We start from the raw sequence: 24,367 nt of genomic DNA on the forward strand, positions 1-24,367 counted from the left end.
CTTGTTCTTGGTATACTGTGGGGTTTAGTTACTGGCACATACATGAATGATGAATTTGTTCTGTCTGTACTTTAAAGATACAAAGAAATAATTCTCAAAGAGTTAAGTCCCAGCAGAGAGACAGATAATATAAATGTTTTAGGGGCATATATAAAATGCTCTGAAAATAGAAGGTAAACTGATTAACTCTTTGTAGAGAACTTTAAGTTTGCTATACGCAGGAGCATAGAAACCTGATGTGTTCAATATCAAGTCCCAGAAGTGCCATATTTTCTGTTAAATATTTCTTCTTTGCCTAGGCCCCCCCCCAACAAAGTCTTCACCCCTTATTTTAAGGGAGTTTAAGAAATGTTTTAACACATTTCTTGACTTCACATAAACTCTGAATCCATATGCCTGATCTTACAAGTCAAGAGTTTGGGAGTTCTGGCCAAGGATGCAAACTCACAATAATAAAACTATTAAACTACTAAATTTAAAGGTAAATCAAATAACAAAATATATTTTAAAAGCTTAATCCATTTGCTCAATCATTTAAGTGTCCCACTTATTAAGTTCTACTACAGTCCCACTGCAAAAGGCCAATAAGAGGGCTGGGTTTTAGCTCAGTGATGGAGCGCTTGCCTTACACGTATGAGGCACTAGGTTAGATCCTCAGGACTATATAAAAATAAATAAATAAAACAAAGGTATTGAGTCCATTTACAACAAAAATATATACTTTTTTAAAAAGCCAATAAGAAAATCCTTACTGATGGTTTGAGAATACAAGTATAAAACAAAGCTGAATGCAGAACTTTATATAGAAATTGTTTTTAAAAAACTTGCCTCCAGATATAGAAGGCCTAGGGAAAGTAGAAATTACTGGCCAAGAATCACAAGACAAAATCTACAAAGAAAATCTACCAACTCAGTTCTCCTCCCCAAAGCAGGATCACTTTTCCCTCTGAAGGTATTCACCAGTTCTCAAGGAGTGTCTGAAAGGCTGGGCAATGTTTTTGACAAGCATGGTGCTAAGAGAATAAGAACTGGAATTGAAGCATCTTCCAAAGATACACATGTATCTCCCTGCTTGGGATTAGGGCCCTAGGTAGAAGAATAAACTGAAAGTAAACTGATTACAACTTTGCAGAAACTGAATCCTACCTTACATTATTTCTATCTCTGAAAATAGTTAAGGTGCTCCTGGATTGCTAAAACTTCAAAACAACTAGAAGAAGCAAATGTAAATCCACTATGGAAGATAGCAACATCCTAAACTTCACATATTTCTACAATCAATTTTACAAATAAAATATAAAGTCTGTGACACAAAGTACAAGTAAAAACAGAATAATAAAATCACAGACCTAGAAATACTGAATTTAACACAAACTTTAACCAGCATAATTACTATGTTAAAGGAGATTTAAAAAAAAAAAAGTTCTAAACTTTTCCAACCAAAAAATAAATGAGCACAAGGCAAGGAAATACAAGTCCTACAAAAAAACTCAAACGGAAGATTTTCAGCAGGACAGGATGAGGCACCCTGGAGCGCAAAGCAAACTACATGATTCAGCTCCACAATGCTGGGAAACAATGCTACTTAGAGGACAAATTTTAGCATGCAGCAAAGCCACCATCTGACCACCTCAAGTGTAAGGCCAAATAAAAGCAAGATGTTGCAACAGGAAACAAACCACCCTATGTTTATCAACACTTCTGTTAATACATACAATTCATACTTCACTGAGACCCACATGCACCTCCTTTCAGATACTCAAAACATTATATGTTGCAAACATTTAAAATACACTGTAAATGATAGGTAGTCAGGCAATAAATACTTCCTGAGTAAAGAAAGTAAACTTACATGTAACCTATAAAGCACAGTAACAGAAATACATCCCAAATATATGGTTGCCAAATACATCAATATTTGAAAAGATATCCTGAGTTTTTAATCTTAGCTTTTATGTCTCTTAATAACATTTTTCCAAATATTCACACTCAAATATTTACTAAATCTACTTATCAATCATAGATACCTCTCCCCCAAAATGTGGTAACACAGGTAAAACAGCAAGTAACACACCTTCAATGCTAAGGAGATCCACACAATAGATGGGAATTAATGGCAAATCATCCAGAGAGCTGCTTATATAATGTAAAATCAGGAAGGAGCAAATGTAAAACCCTGTCTTAACTGGGCATGATGGTGCACGCCTGTAATCTCAGTGACTTGGCAGGCTGAGACAGAATTGCAAGTTTGGGGCCAGTCTCAGCAATTTAGTTTCAAAAAATAAATAAATAAAAAGTTTGAGGATTTTGGCTCACTGGTAGAGAGCCCCTGGTTTTAATTACCAGTACCCAAAAAACAAACAAACAAAAAGTGCCTATTCTTAGAAACTGTAATGTGTTAAGATGTAAAAGGCCTAAGTTCCTGCAAGCCAGTAAGGACCATCACAAAAAGAAAGTGGCTCTGCCAATGTCCCTATAGATACATCCAGGGAAACGTTCTTCCCTCTAGGTGACTGATTTGATTCTTCAAATTAGACTTTTCCCTAAAAGGGAGTAAAGCAATCAATCAGCATACTACTTGACAGAAATATGCCTCAGAAATAATGTGCTCCCTGTTTTTATTCTTGGTTCCAAGCAATGTTTTGAATTATGCCTTATTTACTAAATCTGCTCATTGAGAGGCAACCTCCTAGTATTGACAACTAACCAATTATCAAGATTAGACTTGTAAATAAATATCACATTCTTGTTTTCTGAGCCAACTCTTGCAGACTGGGTTCCCAAGCCAATTTCACAATGCTTGATGACCCTGGGGCAAGCGTTAAAGGATTCTAAACCTGTATTGTGCAACCTAAATAACCTACCATCTTCTTCTGATCCAGCAACATTAATAGATACTGCAGTTATGGATCTCCAAAAATTAGTTTAAAAATGGAAAATGAGTGAATTCATATATGTAATAGTACCTTTATTCCTAGCATATAGAGTATGTTCTCAATAAACATTAGCTACTATTCTAGGAATATACCTTGCTAGTTCAGAGTAAAAATCAAATTTTGAGACTACATATAAAACAGTTTATTTAAATGAACATCCATGATCTATCTACAACATAACAAAAAGCAAAGATCTACTGACACAAGATCTGGGTTCAAACCCCAGTTCAAAGGACTACCTAGCTATGACACAGGGTAAGTCTAAAGCATTTGGCGTGACATCTCTTCACCTAAAAAAACAAGTATAACGAATCAGCACTCAGAAGAATCCCTTAGGTGGCCATATATGAATGTAAAGTGGATGTGGCGGAAAGAAACAGCAAGCAAGAAAGATTCTACTCCCTAAACCCTTCTAATTTAAGCAGACTTTTCTTTTTTTTTTTAATGTTTTGGAAATCTGCCCAGGTAAGGCCAATTTTAAGGCAAATGGTAGAGCAGCTGTGTCTATAAGAGCCAAGGATTTGAAATGCCTATAATGCAAGACTTCCTGACTTCTATTCTTTTAAAAGGGATGTCCAAACTATAGGAAGTTTCTCATTAAGGACGGGATTATTTAAAATATAACAAGATTATTTATGCTTGCATTTTACCTAACTTTAGTTCATTGTTTGCTAGAACACATTCTGTACATTTTAAGTGGTCAAATCCCACTAAAAAGACTATCATTCTGCCTTCTTTACTATGGCTACTGATGGATTTTAACATATACCAAGGAAATGAAGTTCATCATAAGGAGCAATCACTTTCATGCAAAAATGATGTTTTATGTATTTACAAAAGAATTATTAACACTTTAAGTACAAACAGTTCATCAGACACAAGTAAAACTCACCCCATATAGAGAAAAAATGCCCAAATATTCACCAGTATTAATCTGTTGGTTACATATTTGAAACTCTAAAGTCTACTGAATATTAAGATTAATGGAACCGCCTTTAAATTGCTTTTAATCAGTGTCATTACTATGGTCATCTATAAATGTATGGTGTTATCTTACCTTCATTTAATAGTTACATAAGACATATTTATTCTATGAAATTAATATGCAAATATGCAATGAATGAATGCAATGTGTACATTTTAAGTTGTGTAGCACAATTCATGAATGTGACAAGGACAGCAGCCTGTGGTTACTACCCTACTTTAGGCAAAGTTGAAATAAAATAAGCTTGCCTTTGGCTCTCTTCCATCTCTCAACATCTTTCTTTTTTTCCTCAAGGTTTATCTTAATTGGTTAGCTGTCAGTTCTCTGCCAATGTATTTACTGAACTGACTTAAGGTATGATGTCCCAAGGACATCTACGTTTAAAAGGACTTCTGCATGACCATTCAATGAGAAAAGGACAATCTTTTCAATAAATGTGATAGGAAAACTGGATATCACATGCAAAGGAAGTTGAACCCTTACCTTATACCATATACAAAATTAATTCCAAATGGATCAAAAACCTTAACATAAGAGCTAAAATTATAAAACTCTTAGAACTAAGAAAGCATTGATTTCTTGGCTATGACACCAAAAGCACGGGCAACAACAAAAAGTAGATAAATTGGACCCCATTAAAAATTTAAAACTTCTCTGTACATCAGAAGACCCAACAGGGGATCTGAGTGTGCTCAGTGACAGTGAGCACTGGCAAGTTTCTGGGTCAATTTCTGGCATCACAAAAAGAAGGGCAGAGAACAGAAGAGTAAAAACAAATGCTACAGAATGGGAGAAAATATATGCAAATTTTATATCTGATAAGGGGTTGTATATTTTTTTAAAAAATCTCAACAACTTAATATTAAAACCACACAAATTGCCAATAAGCACTTGAAAGGATGTTCAACATAACTAATCATTATGCAAATTGAAAGCACAATGAATAGGATAGCTACTATTAAAAAAAAAAAAGGAAAAGTATTGCCAAAGATAGAAAGGCACTGGGACCCCTTGTGCACTATGGTGAAAATAAAATATGGTGCAGCTTCTATAGAAAATACTACAGCAGCACAGTATGGTGGCACATGTCTACCATCCCAGTAACACAGGAAGCCAAGACAGGAAAATCAAAAGTTTAAGGCCAGCCTGAACAACTCAGAAAGTTTCTGTCTCAAAATAATAATTTAAAAAAAAAAAAAAAAAAAGGACTGAGGATGTAGCTTAGTGACAGAGCACCTGGGAGTTCAATCCCGGAGGGAAGAAAGGAAGGAAATGAAATAGTACAGCAGTTGTTGAAAAAATTAGGAATGGACTTATCATGATTATGAAATTTTACTTCTGAGTATAGACCCTAAAATAAAGTGTGAACACAAGCACATATTTATTTATTTCTAGTCCACATTCACACCTTAATTATTAACAAAAGCCAAAAGGCAGGAAAACTGAAGTGTCTGTTGATGGGAGAAATGGATAAGGAAAATGTAGTATATATCTAAAATGAAATATTTTGTCTTAAAAAGGAAGGAAATTCCAACACATGCTAGAACATGAATGAACCATGAAGACGTAAGTCTAAGTGAAACAAGCCATTGTAAAAAGACAAATATGTATGACTCTACTCATGAGTTACTTTAAGCAGATAAATTCAGAGACAGAAAGTAGAATGGTGGTTGTAGGGAAGAGTTATTATTCAATGGGTTAAGTTTTAGGCAAGGTGAAAGGGTTCTGATGATGAATCGTGGTGATAGTTGTAGGATAATGTGAAAGTAACTAATCCACTAAACTGTACACTTAAAAACAGTTAAAACGGGGCTGGAGATGTGGCTTAGCGGTAGAGCGCTCGCCCAGCATGTGCAAGACCCTGGGTTCGATCCTCTGTACCACATAAAAATAAATAAAGGTATTATTGTGTCCAACTACAACTAAAAAATAAAACATTAAAAAAAAAAACAGTCAAATGGTAAGTTTTATATCGTATCTACTTTACATAGATATAAAATTTTTTTAAATAATATTTAAAGGAGCAAAGGAAGTTTGTTTTTTTTTTTTAAATAGAACTTCTGAAGCTAGATGCACTAGGATCACAGAAATGGGCAAAATACATGAAAGGGAGGTGGGGTGTAACCACTGTGTGGAGTCGGAGTGCAAAGCTGAGAAAGAGGCTACCTCTCCAAGCAATCTGTACTGCAAAACCTGGATCCTTTCTTGGAACTGTGGGCAGTGGGAGGCCAACTGCAAAAGGACCATGTGCTGTTCTTATGAGAAATTAAGTAATGGGGTACTAGACCACAGGCCTAAAAAAAAAACTGACAATGCCTACTCCAATGCTCTTATTTGGTCCTTAAATGGTAAAGGCTTTGACACCAGAGAAGCAGCTTTTTGTGTAACTTTCAGATCTAAAACAGCTGATTGGATATTTTGTTTTGAGACCATCATTATCTAAAAGCTATAGTTTTCAGGCTGCTATTAGAAGAGCACTATAGAATATCCTGAATTTCATAACCAGGGAAGTACAGCATTCTTTCAGACCCATGGCACACACTGTAGTCAGATTTCCTCTCTGAAGGGACTCTCACCAAGCTACTTAGGGGGGAAAAAAATCAGACACCTGAGTGCACTATGCCCTTGTAGCAATTTCCACAGAAGTACCTAACTTTAGACTTTACACTTGATTTTTAGGTGTTCTAAAATCAAGTAACAGTGTACATTTTCTAAGAACAGTGTTGCATCCAAGTAGTATTTCATGTATTTAAGACACCTTTTTAAAAAATATACAAAAATAAAAGTCCAAGATATTTACATTAGATTTTATTTCAAATCTAATAGAACCAACCGTCTTTTATAATTTTTTTACCTTCAGTATACAGAAACATTTTTCTATTTCCAATTTTTCTGCTGCAATAAAACAACTCCTGAACTAGATGAGTTACTCTGTCTGTTTGCTTTGTTTTGAGCCAGAATGTTGCCCAGGCAGGCCTAGAACTCCCGGGTTTAAGTGATCCTCATGCCTCAACCTCTGGAGTAGCTGGAATTACAGGCATTAGTCACCACACACAACTGAGATCCATTTTGATCAACACCAAATAAACACAGAACTCAAAAACTTTAGTCTAGGGCTGGGGCTGTAGCTCGGGGTAAAGCACTTGCCTTGCATGTGTAAGGCACTGGGTTCTAATCTCAGCACCACATAAAAATAAATAAAGATACAGTGTGTTCATCTATAACTAAAAAAACAAAAAACTTTAGTCTATCAAATGAAGGTGACATAAAACACTATCCAAAAATTTTTTAAAAGGCTACAGTCTGATTTTTCTCTTTTTGGGGGACCTTCTCTATTATTTGATCACTGATTTGTGTTTTATACATTTATATTTTATGCTAAGTCTTGCTGGGTGTTCCTTTTCAAAATAGTTTTTCCCTGCTGTATTTATAAACTCAATTTATGTTTAGTATAGATTAGAATAAACAAAAAACAGTAAGGGGGAGGAAGAATTACCCATAATACACCATCTAAAAAATTCACCTGTTGACTAACTTTATATTTACTTCCTTTCATGGTTTTTAAATTTTTTTAACATTTAAATTTAAAATTCTTTACACCACTAGAAATACCTCACATTCCCACAACGCTTTTTTCCAAAAAGCTATATCTACAGTTTTGGGGTGGGGTGGGGGGGGGGGGGTTGTTGTTGTTGTTGTTTTTTGTTTTGTTTTGTTTTTTTACCAGGGATTGAACTCAGGGGCACTCAACCACTAAGCCATATCCCCAGCCCTAAAGTTTATATAGCACTCTATAGAACAGGCAGGCCAAATACTATTTTGCACACAGTTGCCTTCTAGGGTAGAGAAGCTAAAATGTTTGATAATGCCGAAGTAGCAGTTTGTGGTTCAAAATGATACATCTTGAAAACAAGGAAGGTTTCCAAATTTTCAATGGAGAAAATCACAATGGTATCACCAGGAACTGCTTAAAAAGTGTATAAAAACACTCCTACTGAATTGAACTCACCTAATACAATTCAACAAAACAGATGCTTATGCATTAGTCTGAGTCAGACATAGTAGGAACCATGTTTCTAACAGAACTAGGGAAGAAAACAGGTGCTACAAGTAAGCTCCATCTAGATTAGCTCCATCTCGTTTATATTCATGATAAACAGAGACCCCAGAGACAACACCAACTTTGTTCCTAATTGGCTCACTGACAACCAGCAAGTCATACATCAGCCAGATTTTAGATCTTTCCTATGTGGACAGAGTTGGACATGACAAATCTAGTCTCTTGCATTTATTGTAGCCATTAAAACACACACACACACACACACACAGCTTTTAAGACACATACATATATTATGCAACTTTTTATATACCTTCCCAAAAAAAAGATGTGCCTATCCATAAGCACAGCTGGATAGTAGTAAAGAATTAACCTTACCTAAAAATTAAGTCTAGCCTTAGTCAGGAAGTAATCTGTAAACCCTTGGAATGTCCTGCATATCCAAAGCCTTTGTTTACCAGGGGCTGCAAACCACTCTAAACAGTCTAACAATGTGATTTAAGGTAGCAGCTTTGGACCATGTATTATCAACCTCCTGAAAAATTGAAGACTTTATAAAAGTCAACCATGCCAGCAATCAATTATATATAAATGTTGGTCAAAATCTGGACACCAAGACCTGGAATTTTCCTTTAGTCAATATTCAGTGAGTACTGTCATACGTTAAGTGCCAGAAATTAGCACTGTCCATGACCCCACTAGGAGAATAACCAGAAATTCCACATGTGGAACTCTTTGTGCCCCATGTATCTCTTCCCTTGGCTATTATAATCTGTACCTTTTCCACTATAATAAATCCAATCATAAGTACAAGCACTTTTAGCATCAGTACAAGAACTTTCAGAAGTTCTGTGATCTCATTCAGAGAATTACTGAACCAGAAAATAATCATGAGGATCCCCAAACTTGCAGCTGGGTGTCAAAAGTGAGGATGGTCAGCTGACAGAATGGCACTCTCCTCCAAATTTCATTCTTCCTTTCTTTCTTCATTCCCCTCTTTTTCCCTCCCTTTCTTTCTTTCAAAATGGAACACCATTCCTATCCCCCTTAATGGGAAATGGGTGACAACTAGAGACTACACTTCCCAGCCTTCTTTAAAATCAGGAGAGGCATAAGGCACACTCCTGTGATCCTAGAAATTTGGGAAGCTAGGGCAGGAGTTATCACAAATTGAAGGCCAGCCTCAGCTAGTGAGACCCTGTTTCAAAATTAAGAGAAGACCTGGAGATATAGCTCTGTGGGAAAGCATTCCTGGGTTCAATCACCAATACCAAAAATCTTTGAAGACAGATGCATGGAGTACTGCATACCTGGCATATGTTAAGGGTGCCTGAGTGGCAAACCACCCCACTCATGGTAGGCGCATGAGCAGCAAAACGGTTACCCCGTATGCACAGCGCCTGAGCATGAGGCCATGTGTTGTGGTCCCAGTGCTTGCTCCATGGTCCACTCCTCGATTGGTCACCGCAAGGATAGTTGGCCAGAAATTGTATTGGTGGCTGCCTATAATCTGCTTAACGACTGCCCAAGAGTATATATACATGGTAACTATGCAATAAAATCAGACCTGCTTCCAGCTTGGTCTCCAGAAGGTCTTGATTCGTGACTCCACAGACACACTCTTCTCTACCCTGTTCTGTAGACCTCCTCGCTGGGTGAGAGAGAGCCCACATAAAAATGCATCAAATCAGCAGTGACTAAGTTCTCACCATTGAGATATAAACACAACAATGCCTAACAAAAAAAAAATATATATATATATATATATGCTATTTTCTTCTTCCCCTTTCCCATGCTCAAGACTGACTGGGAGTTGTTTACCTCTTTTTCAGGAATACACTTGTGCGGTAACCCAGTTTCAACTATGGGAAAAGAATACAATAACCAATGGAATAGCCAGTTGCAATGGTGCAGGCCTCAAATCACAGCAACTCGGGAGGTGAGGCAGGAGGATCACAAGTTTAAGGTCAACCTCAGTAACTTAGCAAGTCCCTAAGCAACTTAGTGAGAGCCTGCCTCAAATAAACAAATAAATAAGAAAGGGTTGGGGGATGGTTCAGTGTAAAGCACCTCTAGGTTCAATTCCCAGAACCAAATAAAATAAAATAACCTAGGAATAGCTAAAAAAAAAAAAAAAAAAAAAAAAAAAAAAGGAGGAACCTGAGACCCTGAATGACCTGAAAAAGCAGAGTTGCTCACCTGCTATGTACTTCCTGCCTACTTTTAGACTATTATTAGCAAGAAGAAAACTTCCAATATTGATTTCATTGTATGCAGAAGTCTCTGTTATACAGGCTTAGCCTGTCCCCTAAAATGTAAAAATACTTAAGCATTTTATTATGATTTTGATTCCATATTTAAGTAAACCAAACAGATTAAAGGAAATAAAGATAAAAAGACACATATTTTAAAAAAAAACTGAAATTGCAAATTTGAAACACTTATAAAATGCCCTAGTTTGAGACAGATCTTTTTTTTTTTTGGGGGGGGGGGAGTGGAGGGTATACCAGGGATTGAACTTATCCACTGAGCCACATCCCAACCCTTTTTACTTTTTATTTTGAGACAAGAGTCTCACTAAGTTGCTGAGGCTTATGAGACTCCTGCCTCAGTCTCCTGAGCTGCTGGGATTACAGGTGTACACCACAGCACCCAGCTGAGGTGGATCTTATTGAACGGAAAATTTCCATCCCAAACAATTCAAAATAAAAGAGCTTTCTCTCTCTCATCATTTGGTATATAACTACAAAAAAAATACAAAATGATATTTGATTTAACAAGGCCATGTGATACAAACTGAAGGGTGCATTCTGAAAGAATTATAATTTTCTTTCCTGGAATCACAAGATTCCCAAAGGGACAAAAAAAGAAATAGACACTGTTTTAACGAATCACCCAGGAGGACTTCCTCTTCTGGCTTTCCAGAGCTGAAGAGAATTCTTCACCCAGTTTCCAAAAACCCTCCCTCAGTTTTCTGTTTTCTATATTCCAAATCACATGGCCCAAAAGTTTTTCTTAAACATCTATCTCCATTAGGATATCTCAGGTGCACCTCAAAGTCAGCATGTGTATAAGGAGGATCAGTGACAAAGGAAAGCAAAAATATTCTGGAGATGACATGATTTTTCAAAAAAGCCTAAAGGAAGAGTAAAGTCACTGACCTTCACTAAGGAGAAGTGGCAAATGATTATCTAGAGGAAAGTTCAGGATGCATTAAATCAGGGATTTCAAAGGCTACAGTAGAAGGATTAGTAATAGACAACCTAGCTGAAGAATGAAGGATGTAAGATCAAAGAAGAGGGGAGTTTTCTCTAAAACAGTGGTTCTTATGCTTGAACATGCACGGAATCACCTGCAAAGGCCTATTAAAATATACACCCCTGGGCCCCAACTTTCTGATTCAGAAACTTTGGGTGCTTGGGTAGGACTGTTAATTTGCATTCCTAAGAAGTTCCCAAGTAATTCAGATGCAGCCAATCTTAGGTTGATTTTGCCTATATCTAAAGTGTAACCAAAGTAGTATACACTTAGTGGAGAGAATGCTGCTACTATGTGCTCCAAGTAGAATGAATTTCACAACTGGATTAAATACAACTCACCCAGTGAAGGTTTTAAATTGGTTCAGTAACAAAATCTCTGCACCCCACTTCTCCCCTAAAATTCCAGGTCTGAATTCACGGTTTACTTCATATTTACCACGTATTCGCTATGATTCACAGTTTTCAAGATAAGTATAAACCACAATTCTAGGTTACTAGAGAGAAAACTACAATAGAGGACCCTATATTAATGGCACTGACAGAATGCAATAAATGTAGGAAAAACAAATCTCATATTAGAGAAGAGACCCAAAAAGGCAGCAGCATAGAAATTTGGGGGTACAAAGAAAATTAAGTCTCTAAAAGAAAAAGTCCCTGTTGAATGTGGAATGGGTGGATTGTGAACAACTCCTGAGTGGGACAAAGGAGCCTAAGGGGTAAAAAGGAACCAAAATACATATGCACACTGAACAACCCATATATTACTTTGTAAATTTCCAGCTCTCTTTAAGTTTTCTGGTACATAGCAAAGCAGCAAGAAGACCTCAATATTAAAAGACATTAACCTCCTTGAAGCTAGAGGCTGACATCTGACTAGACTGTTAACTCTAAGGCCCAATTACGTACCTGATCATCATCCAAATCTACCACTTAAAAGCCAGAGACACTGGGCTGGGGCTCAACAGTAGAGTGCTCGCCTCACACATGCGAGACCCTGGGTTCAATCCTCAGCACCACATAAAAATAAAATAAAGGTATTGGGTCCAACTACAACTAAATAAACAAAATATTTAAAAAAAAAAAAAAAGCCAGAGACACTGTTATAAGCTGAAACCTACTGTTACGGCTTGGATATGAGTGTCCCCCAAAAAGTTTGTGTGTTAATGAAGGATCATTCAAAAGTGAAATGATTAGATCTTGAGAGTTATAATCTAATCAGTGGATTAGCCTATCTGACAGATTAATACTTTGAATAGATTACTGGGTGGTAACTGTAGGCAGGTGGGGTGACTGGAAGAAGTAGGTCACAGGTTCGGGGGGATGAGGGGAGAGGCATACTCTTGGGGATTATATTTTGTCCCTGGAACACAATGCACTTCCCTGCTCTGCTTCCTGGATACCATGAGCTGAGCAGTTTTCTTCCACCATGCACTTCCACCATGATGTTATGCCTCATCCAAAGTCCAGAGCAATAGTCAGTAGGGAGTAGACTGGGACCACTGAAACCTTGAGCCAGAATAAACTTTTCTCCCCTCTAAGTCATTCTTGTTAGGTATTTTGATAACAACAAAAAGCTAATACACCTACCTAACAGTCCAGACCACCCAAAAAGGAAACACAATCTTGTTTAATATTTCCCAATCTAGAGGGAAGTCTGGCCCATTTGGAACATAGTCTACCTTATTATGCCCCCAATTAAAAAAAAAAAAAAAAAAAAAAAAAAAAGCACTTCTCACTCTCAAGATAGCCCACATTCTGCTTTGAGAATGTACACCTTCACATTTTTCTAATAAAGCCTCTTTCCTGTTTGCTAAAACATGACTGTCCTTAAATTCTTTTATGTGATAGGGTTAAGAGCCTGGAAGGTCTGAGGAGGGGGTCTCTTCTGGCTCTGATGAGCTCTCCTCAGACTCCCTTATCACTTAAGTGTCAGCATCACTTAGTAGGTAGATTTGAGCTGAGAATGATTAGAATGATCTGAAGGGGCAAAAGGGAACTAAGAAGAGGAGAGCAATAATGCCAGAAAGAAGAAAATTCATCATCAAAACCACAAAAAAAGCAGAAAACATTCTGGAATTGACTGGTTTATAAAATACATGGCCAGATGTAATACTAACCAAGGTAACTAAGGCCTTGATTGTCATTCCAAGCATGTTGAGCCTTACTTTTTAAGCTTTAGGAAACTATAAAATTGTATATATAAACAGTAGACAATGAGTTGGATACATATGGAGAGTTTCTGCCTCATGAGTTCAGTCTACATGAAGATCCACAAACCTGTCTTAGCGGATGTCCTTGTCTTGTGCATTCCACCCATATAATTCATTAGATCTCTGAACTCACATATGACACTGGCAAATGATGATATTGAACAAATCACTGAGTAAATGCAACTAAAAATATATGGTCAAACACTCTTTTCTGGATCTGCTATCAGTTCCATCTTTCACCAATCTCTTTTCTCACAAATCCTTACATTAAATGTAATTGCAAGTGAATATAAAAGGTATAGAATGTTTAAAAAGTTGCCACTGCTTCTGGACTCTTTCCTTGCCTTCATGCCAAGAACTCCCTATCGTATATTTTAAAACATAAGAGTCAGTAGTTTTATAGATATAACATAAGGAGACACTACATTCTTTTTTTCCTTTTTTTTTTTTTTTAATGTAGTGCTGAGGATGGAACCCAGGGCCTCATATGTGCTAGGAAAGCCCTCTACTACTGTGCTACAGCCCCGGCAACATACTACATTCTTCAAGACACTAAAAGTCTAATTTGATGTAACAATTTATTCAGCACTCTATACTTGACTAATAGACTCTAGCTCCATGTAACAGTGAGAGCTCCGAAACAATCTTTAAATGACAATCAGAAATAAGATTTTCAATTGGGCATAAACAACATGCAAAAGAAAACTGCTCCAGCTGGGGTTGTGGCTCAGTGGTAGAGCACTTGCCTAGCATGTGCAAGGTCCTGGGTTCGATCCTCAGGACCACATAAAAATAAATAAATAAAATAAAGGTATTGTGTCCAAATACACTGAAAAATAAATATTAAAAAAAAATACTCCTCCAAAAGCATAAAGTTAAACAGTGTTAGTAACTTTCTCTCAAGTGCTAAAATTCAAAACAGCAATTAAGTTACTACGAAACATTCTGCAACTCTAAAAACAAATAGATCATCAACCTCTCTACCTCACCCACAAAAATCTCACAGATTTATTTTCTTTTCACTTAGTAGTAGGAAATAATCATTTAAATCTAAAAAAAAAAACAATTCACAAAGAAATAAAAAATCAAACTTTTCACAGAAAAAATTAGTGCACTTTTAAAATACCAAGAAATATTTAGTTTATAACCCAACCTGCAACAAAATTTACATAAATAAGATATATGACTTAAATGAGTATCAACCCAGGCTTTAATTCTACTGTATTAATGAAAGAAAATGTTATAATCCTCAACAGAAGGTAATCTTTTTATATAAATATACTTTAATACAACTTGCTTCAATATTTAATATAAATATGTCAAAATATATATAATGAGTAGAATTTAGGCTTCTACCATTACTACTAGTTTTAGCTGTAACACATTTGGCAAGTATGTGTTCTCACTTTTTCAGCTAATGTTGTATAGTAATGAATTTGACTAGCTTTTGTCCCTGGTTCCTAAAAGACTCAATGTTTCAAATTTCCCAAATGGTACAGTGTCTTTGTAACCCATGTGGGCTCCTCAAACCATATCTGACATATGAATTTATATTAACAAAGTGATTCCCAGTGGACCCCTAGTTTCAGGTCAGGGGCTGTCATGCTGGAAAGGTCAACCGATGTTATTAGAGAACTGGAACTTTGAGATAGGTAATACCAGCCTGACCTCCTGACCTCCAAGTAAGGAACAAGACTAAAGACGTAGTTCAGTCTTACCTATATAATAAAACGTCAATAAAATCTCTGGACACTTACATTTGGGTGAGCTGCTCTGGCTGGTGTACTGGAAGCATAAAGTCTTGAAGGCATGAAAGCGTTATCCTCCCCCCACACATCTCATTTATCGTATCCTGTTCTTCCAAGCTTCTTGAATTCTGAGTCATTCTAGCAAATTAACAAAGCTTAGGGGATAGTGGGGACTTCAGAAGTTATAGTGCCTTGATCAGAATTGTGAGTGGCCTGGACATCCTAGAGTTTGCGATTGGTAACTAAAGCGAGGGGATTCTGGCAGGCCATGCCCTCAGTGTGATGCCTAACTTAACTCTGGGAAGTTGGTACCAGAATTACTCAGCAGCTAAAATACAGAATATACTGACCTACTTCTCTTCCCAGGACTCTGGGACTTAAAGGAGGAAAGCTGAGTGAAACCATTCTTTAAGCTATAAAACATCCCACTTAGTACAAAGTTTCTTATTTTAAGCTATGCTCTTTAATATATTAAAGAATTATTAAAATGTTTTTTAAATTAAAGATTATCTACCTTAAATCATCCATGTTAAAACAAAAAAAGAGAGCTGGGCATGGTGGCGCATGCATGTAACCTCAGCAGCTCAGGAGGCTGAGACAATAGGATTGAGGGTTCAAAGCCAGACTCAGCAATAGCTAAGAAACTCAGTGAGACCCTATCTCTAAATAAAATACAAAAAAAAAAAAAAAAACAGGGCTGGGGATGTGGCTCAGTGCTCAGTGGTTGAGTGTCCCTGAGTTCAATCCCCAGTACTCACCCTCCACCAAAAAGGAAGGGGGTTTAAAATAAAATTGACTATCCAAGCTTAAAAAAAAAAAAAAAAAAAGGCTTAAAATAGCGAGCCAACAAGTCATCAAGAACTAGAGCCTATTATTATAAGAATAAGATTCCTAACTTGGTAAAAGGCATTTGAAAGGGCAAAGAATAATTATAATTTCAACTACATAATTCAGACTAATGTCTAAAAGATAAAAATGCATTAAGTCAATTTTGAGTAATATCAAATGTAAGAATGATGGCGTTTAGAAAATGTAATGTGCACTCATTATTTTGCGACTAAACCTCTAAGAAGTTTCTCTTAAGTCTTGGGTCTGACCAAGAAGGACAGAAGCTAGTAAACAATATTTTGGTTATTCACATACTGGATTCAAGTACAAACTACTTACTTAACAGCCATATTTTTCTCCCATTCTCACTCTTTTAAACCATCCTATGTGGATAAAGCAACTACCTTTCTACACAAGAGAACAAATTTTCTAACTGCATTATAAATAGAGGACAATTTTTTTTTCTACTCACTTCCAATGATAAAAAAAATTCAAGACTTTAAATCACAATTTTACAAAAACATATTGTTCAATATTCTGCCCTCTTAAATAAGAGATTTCAAAGTGTTGATTTTTCCATGGACAACAGATGCACAGAGCAGAATGTAATAGAAAAAAACATCACTTTTAGAATTTTAAAAAAAAAACCACCTAGGTTCTAGCCCTAAATTTCTCCTCATTCACAGTTGAACAATTATCTGGATCTCATTTTCCTACAGAAGACTAGGGATACAATCTAAGATTCTTTCTAGCACCAGCAATCTGACTCTACTTAAGCATTAATTCAACAATTTTTACTTTAGTTGTTCTTACAAAAGAAAGTCTTACAAATAGACATCAAGAATCATTAAAACTTACGTTAAAATATTCCACAAATGTTTCCTTATAAAAAAAGATAACAAAAGATTTGCTCTGTAATCAGCAGAAAGACATTAATATTTTATTAAATATTTATGTTACCTGAAACTTATTTTCAGCAAATCTAAAGACATTTGTTTTCTTAAATCAAATCTATCACATCCATTACATTCAAAACCTTTCCAAACTATTTACAAAGCTGATGTACCATGAGATATATGATGCTTTGACTTATTTTTAATGGCTTTTTAGAATAAGAAAAAAATGTAAATGATTTTGCATATTACCAACTTAATGTCTTACACATAAGGAACATGTAGGCACTGAAGTGTAGTGATAGTTAAATCCAAAGAAACTAAAATCATAAAAAATGGTAAAACTGCCAGTAGTTTAAGAGGCTACCTACTCACAAATAATGTGATAAAATAAAATGGCAAGTTTCCAAACAGAAACCTTGTTATTTTTAATGTGGCTCACAGAAGAGTGGTTATGACCTTGAAATACAGAATCAGGTGGAACTAGGTAGAAATCCTGGCTATATTCTGACCTACCTGTGTGATCCAGCCCAGCAACATCACCTCTATAAATCTGTCTCTTTACAACTGTGCCTACCTTATATGGTGGTTGTGAATATTAAACAAGACAATGCACTTAGCAAAGAGCCCAGTAATTATTTAATAATGTAATAATTTAATAATTTAGTAATTATTAGATTTTGGACAAATGTAAATACAAGCAGTATTTCAATTTTTTAAAAAAGTTAAAGCCCAAAGTCGAGGATTCTAGGCAGACTGAGAAATAAAACATGTTACTACAAAGAGGACAAGTGGATCAAGTAAAAATAACTGGTACTATGCAAATATAATTAAAACAGAAGAATCTTAAGTTTACAAAAATAACTCAAGTTGTCTTAGCTCAAACTATTTATTATTACAAAGTCACTGTGTCTAGAAATTCTTTACTATTTCTGGAAATGCTACAGAAGAAGCAATTACACTATGCAAAGAACAGAAGGATAAAGAAAGATATACAGTTATAGCTAGACTGTGTTAAGCTCCAATTAAGAACCAAACACAATTTGAGGGGAAAAACTCCAAATGAAAGGCAGAAATTCAACACACTAAAGAGGATAAAACATCTTTTCCTTCCCAAATACTACAAGACTCATACCTTAACTGGATCTTCAAGGGCTTCCCTATCTAAAGACAGGAAGCCTCCAGCAAGTCCTTTCATCACCACAATCATATATCCAGCAGAACTTCAAAGGGAAATATATAAAAGCCACTCTGGTGGGTGGCTGTTGAGATAATCACTCTTAGTATCTTCCACAGATCCGAAGAATAAAAACCTGACTTACACATTAAGACCAAATACAGGTCATCATTCTCAGCAGTTTATTTTTTAATTTTTTCTAGACCTATACAAAATCTACTTATTAAAAACTAAACAAGTTCCATAAATCCATAAATATAATTTGGTAGCCCATAAAAATTCAGCCAAGAAAGGTCATAAGTATAAAAAAAAATCAATTACTTCATATTTTATCTCATGCCAAATCTTAAGTCAAAATATTTTTTTTTTTTTTTGCAGTGCTAGGGACTGAACCCAGGCCTTAGTGCTCTACAACTGAGCCACATCCCCAGTCCCCAAGTAATTTTTTAAAAAGTATAAAATAACTCTCACAGAAACACCTTACATGTATTAATTCAAATTATTACTCACTGTAATCCTTTATAGTCATCTTACAGATAGATGAGCATACAAAGGCACCCAAAGCCTGCCCACAGCTGCACAATCAGTAAAGGGTAGAAGCCAGGATTTTGACCCAGGTTGATTCCAGAACCAATGTTCAAATCAACTATACCATGCATTCCTTTAACAAGTTTGACTAAGGATCTAATATAAACCAGCAAAATTCTAAGGAATGATGCAACAGAAAAGATCTCTACCCTCTAGTTGGGAAGGGGAAACAAACAAGTCTAATGGGAGAATCAATAAATAAGTGAACAATGTATCTTCACCTAGTATTACATGCTAAGGAGAAATACCATGAAATCAAGGGACAGAGGAAGAAGCCAGGTTCTGTTTTAGAGATCATGGGAAGGCCTTCCAAGTGATGAATTTTTTGCATCAAACAGAAGACGTGAAGATAAGAGCCATGACCATTTAGAGGAAGGGGTAATACAGCTAAAAAAACAGCAAGGATAACATTATAAGGCATGAACAGTTTAAGTACCCAGTGAAGCAGGGTAATGAATAGTCCTAGAGCAAGACATAAATTAGAAGTTGGCAGTTGCCAAGTCAGGCAATGCCTTGATAGACTGGGGTAAGGGTCTTGAATTCAATTCTATATGCAACAGGAAGCTTTTGCAGGATTTTGAGCAAGAAAATGACAAATCTTATTTGTTTTTTAAAAAATCACTCTGACAAGGCATGGTAGCACACACCTATAATTCCAGCAACCGTGGACGCTAAGGCAGGAAAAACACAAGTTTGAGGCCAGCCTTAGCAACTTAGTAAGGTCCTAAGCAACTCAGCAAGACTATCTCAAAATAAAAATACCAAGGGCTAGGGCTGGGGATGTGGCTCAAGCAGTAGTGCGCTCGCCTGGCATGCGTAGGGTGCTGAGTTCAATCCTCAGCACCACATACAAATAAAATAAAGATGTTGTATCCACCGAAAACTAAAAAAAAAAATTAAAAAAATAAAAATTAAATAAAAAAATATCAAGGGCTGGGAATATAGCTCAGTAGTAAAGCACCCCTGGGTTCATTCCCCTGTATCAAAAAATAAATAAAAATACATCACTCTGATTGTTATGTAGGGACTAGTCAGGAAGCAAGAGAAATAGGGACACCAGTGCACTGTCTCTTAAAAAAAAAAAAAAAGACAGTAATATCCCTCTCTTCTCATACTCCCTTTCTCAAATTGCATTTGGGGGAAAATTAATATCCATGTTAACAGTTCAGAGAAAGGGGAAAAATAAAAAGCTCGGCTTAATCTACCTTGTGATTTTTACTATGCCACAGATATCCATATGTGGAGAAGCAGAAAGAATCGTAATGTTTCTTAATCTAGAACTCCTTTTATTTGGAGATAAGAGGTACCTAATGTCTCCTTTGATTAGTTTTCCTTTCATGCTTTCTCTCTAGCACATTCAGGCTCATTCTAGATAGTGAAGGGATATATACCAAAGGAGTACTTATTGAGTAACCAATGTGTATATATCCAGGTCTCACCATTTAATCCTCAGCTACCCATGGTGGAAAATGATGTCTTCATTCTATGAATGAGAAAAAAAAAAAAAAAAAATCAATGATATTACTAACTTAACTTGCCCAAGGTCATAACACAGAATTCAAACCCAAATCTCACTCCTAAGTTCTTATCTTTCCACCACAGAAGCTATCAAAGACCAGACTATCAAGTATAAATATGTAGCTTTTATAATTTCTCATTAACAATGACTAATCATTTCTGATGAGGATAGGATTTCTTTAATTCTCTTATGTAGAATTTGAGTTGTGAGTTGGGGATGGGGGAAATGGAGTGATTTTACATTTTTTGAAAAAAAATTGTATTTTATGCTTGAAACAGCATAGTATTTTAATATTAATGGAAATTAATACTAAAAGAGCAATTTCCATCTCTTAAAAAAATCTTAACAGGTACTGTTTACTATAAAATTAGGGTAAAGTTTTATGAGTTTGGTACAGTCTGACCTTAAAGGACCTATAAAATAGAGAAAAACAGGATTGGGATAAAAGATAATTATCACAACACATGAAAAATGGCAAATAGCCTAACCACTGAAGGGAAGATAACCTTTAGACTGGATCTTTGGAAGAGAGACTTTAAGTGAGTTTCCAAGTGTCCAGCACAGAAGTCTAAGACATGAGGTAACATTATGCTAGCAGAATTTGCAAAGGCAAAGCCAAGGCTATAAGAAACCACAAACCTACGTTTGGAAAGCAGGTAGATTGTAAAAACCAAAAAATGAGTTACTGGGTACTCCACAGCAAGAACCAAGGCCATGATACGTATTACTCAACCTAAGGAGCAAATAATGGCTTATTCTTGGAGACCAGAGGAGCCAGAGAGGCCAGGCAGATACACAGAATGAAGACTTGTTAAATAAAGTGCTAATATTTACAAGCGCTTTTTATGGCATGCCAGTCTACACGATTTCTTGTCACCCACGTACCATTTCTACCAGTACATGACCTGAGAGGATGAAGACAGAGTTGGACCTAGATCATCTGTCATTTTTTAATTAAACAAGGGGGCTCAATTAAGGAGCTAGGCTATGTTAAGGTTCTTGCTTTTCCAACTGGGAATACGTAGGAAGAGCAGTGAAACACACAGAAACGCCACTTTCCGTCCACACCGGGGCTGAGTCATTTCAACAGTGTGTGCAAGTGTGAAAGGGACACTTGTAAGGACAGTTGGGGAAAGATGCGCTGCACATTAAGGGCCAGAGAAGTATCAAGGAAACGCGAGTGATAAAAACTGCCTGTGGATACTCCGACAGGGACTGCGGGGCCCGGGCGTGGGGCACAGGCAGTGACTGGAGGCCGGGCGGAGGAGCGCGGCGCCCGCCGACATTCTGCCAGCGCTCGGGGAGCGGACGCCCGAACGCGCGCACGAATGAATGGCGCGGGACTCAATGGCCGGCCGAGACGCCGGCGCAGGAGGAAGGAGTTTGGGGCGCGGGGCGGCGGGCGGCGTCCGCGGCGGGTCGCGGAGGGAAGGGCCGCGGGCTGGGGTCGGGGCGGCCGCGAGCGGCGGCGGCGGCGGCGGGACCGGCGCGCCACGGCGGAGGGGGAAGGGGAGGTCACGCGTTACATAACCCGGCGGCCGCCGGCCGAGGGGCGGGCGCTGCGGGCAGCCCAGGCCGCGAGAGCACGGCCCGTGCCGCCCGCGCCGGCGCGCCCGCCGCCACCCGCACCTCAGGCCGGCCGCCGCCGCGCGGGTCTGCGGCGTCTCCGGACGACGCGTGTCCGGCGCCACCCCTCCCCCACCCCGCCACCGGCCCGGGGTCGCTCACCTTCCGCGTTGCCCCAGACCACCATGCCCGAGCCCGGCTGCCTGCTCCGGCCTCGCGGGCTCCAGCGCCGCCGCCGCTGCAGAGTGCCCTCACCGGGGCCGGGGAGGAGCGCGAGGAAAGGCAGTTGCTCCAACGCGCGGCGGTCCAGGTTCCCCCACAGTCGCGGCGGCCGGTCTCGCGCGCGCCGCGGCGGCTCCGCCCCTCCCCCTCCGGCGGGCGCGCGCGCGCTAGCCCCGCCCCCGCCCACCCCGGCTGCGGCGCCCGGCTCGCGCGCGAGGCTCACACTCACTCTCGCGTGGCGCACGCGCTTGGCGCGCGCCCGGCCCAAAACGACCCTGCGCGACAGGCGCGGCGCAGTGCTGCGGCCCCGCCCTCCTCTCTCGCCGCCGCCCGCGGGGGGCAGCGCCTCGGCAGCACGTGACCGTCTCGCGCGCGGGGGCAGGGGTGCACGGAGCTGGCCAGACTCAGCATCACCCCGCTGCCGGTGCGCCGCCCTCTCGGGTCGCGGAGCCTGGGCCGGTGTGTTGCTCCCGCTGCAGGGACGCTCCGCGCCACGCCGCCCCGCCCGCTCTGGGCTCCCCGGTCCCCGGTCGCGGAGGACACAAGTGCAGAGACTGACCGCGTTTGAAACCCTGGTACGGTCTGAAGAGGGTCCAAACACTAGCGATTGATTTGCAGTGACATCTAGTGGAGACCATATGAACGGACACTTTCCCGTGTCAGGGAGCCCCGAGAATCCTGAACCTAGTGGGTCGGCGAGAATGCACACTGCGCCACTGGGGTTGAGGGATCGAGTCAGCTCCAGGAAGGCCAGTGACCATCCCCGTCTTTTAAGTGCGGTCTTGCATTGCACTTGAGTATGTGTAAGCCTCCATCAGGTATCCCTTCTCACCTGCAGCACCTGGATTGATTACATGGGCAATTTTCCATTAAAAGTTGAAAAACAATTAATATCCTAGGTCATATATGCTTAAATACAATTTTAACTAAGGGCCTTCCAGCAGAAAACAAGCGTCCTACAAGCACCATTCTCCCCCACCATCCCACCTTGCTGCAGTGTCGGTTCAGCGGGAGACGCTACATTGTTACAATAGTCTTAATACCCAAAAAATGAAGTCCACATTCCTTCCAAAGGCTTAATACTTTTCCCCCTCATTTCTTCACCTAAAATACTTGAAAACGAGTTTGCGAGTACTTTGGAAACACTCAGTATACTTTTGAAAACCAATTTGCAAGCCTGGGACTTGATTACTGGTAAGAAAGACGATAATCAAATATGGTTTATTAATTTTTCCCTTTTTTTCCTTGCCATTCTATAAACTTTCAACTTCAGTACTCTCTTCCTAACCAAGCAAATACAGATTGCATGCTTTTCTGAGACACCACAATTTAAAACAAATGGTGTCATTTTAGTAGGCTCATGTGCTGAGATGCCACAGAAAAACAGTTGACAACACCTTCTTCCTTATGAGGCTTAAGAATCTCTCCTCTACATGGCATTATTTTCATCAGTAATAAATAGCAAGACTTGATTTTGAAATTAAAAAATAGCCTGTGAACTCTATAGGAACTGCATCATTATTATTTCAATTTCAATTTTGTTTTCTATTATTATTTGTGTCAAAGATTTTTTTCTCTGAATTTTCTCAAGCAAGAAATAAATGTTGAACTAACTCACCCTGGTAGTACCTCTGTAGAATATAAAAGGGTATAAACTGCACTTCAGGGCAAATTAGTACGCAAGTTTTACTAGTAAGGAGGAAAGAAACCACCTTGCTCTCTAGATTAAAAAATGAAGGGCTGGGGTTGTGGCTCAGAGGTAGAGCTTGCCTAGCATGTGTGAGGCACTGCGTTGGATCCTCAGCACCACATAAATATAAAATATATTGTGTCCACCTATGTCTAAAAAATAAATATTAAAAAAGATGAAGAGTACAGAAATAGGATGTATACAAACACTAAAATCCTTGGTATGAACAATTTTGTGAGGTTCTATTTTTGTCTGCTCCAGAATATTCTGTCTTATGCCATCTCATGATATCTGAAGAACCTTTTATTTCAACATTGTCTAGTCACTACATTCATTTATCTGTTTCTGTTTGTTCTCAGAAGAACTATCTTTCCCATATAAGGCAAGAAAACCAAATTTTGAAGAAAGGAAATGAGATGGTCAACCTGGACCTCCATTTAGGGGAGTGCTTTAGGGAATTTCACCTTTTCCCTCTTTTCTGAACTTGATTAAAATTCATTACTGACATCTCAAGGGGCCTATGAAAGTCCAGACTAGTGATCCTAATGGGACAGCCCTGGATAAGGATTTGACTGCTGCTATTCTTTCATATCAGTATCTAGCAGTTAACTTTCTTGGAAACATCCACAGCTAGTGTCTAAAATATCAATACAGGAAAAGAGTATAAAACTATTAAAAAAAAAAAAAA

General features: G+C 38.3%; 1 protein-coding gene across 4 annotated transcripts in view; it reads right to left on the reverse strand.

Moving 5' to 3' along the window:
- The window catches only part of Rev1 (REV1 DNA directed polymerase), a 78,998-nt gene extending 56,885 nt beyond the window's left edge, over positions 1 to 22,113 (reverse strand). For 2 of the 4 annotated variants that reach the window (XM_046440371.1, XM_046440368.1), the window contains exons 1-2: positions 21,930 to 22,113; positions 20,122 to 20,165 (exon numbers count right to left, since the gene is read on the reverse strand). The gene's annotated coding sequence lies outside the window, so the exon portion shown is untranslated. Of the gene's footprint in view, positions 1 to 9,545; positions 9,566 to 20,121; positions 20,166 to 21,929 lie in introns of those variants that run through there. The other 2 variants (XM_046440369.1, XM_058578312.1) reach the window with 2 other exon arrangements.
- Between the last annotated feature and the right edge of the window lie 2,254 nt (positions 22,114 to 24,367).

The sequence above is a fragment of the Marmota monax genome, unplaced genomic scaffold (genome assembly GCF_021218885.2).
Source record: "Marmota monax isolate L192 unplaced genomic scaffold, Marmota_monax_Labrador192_F-V1.1 WCK01_AAM20220418_F8-fsc00210, whole genome shotgun sequence".
Classification (NCBI taxonomy): Eukaryota; Metazoa; Chordata; class Mammalia; order Rodentia; family Sciuridae; genus Marmota; species Marmota monax.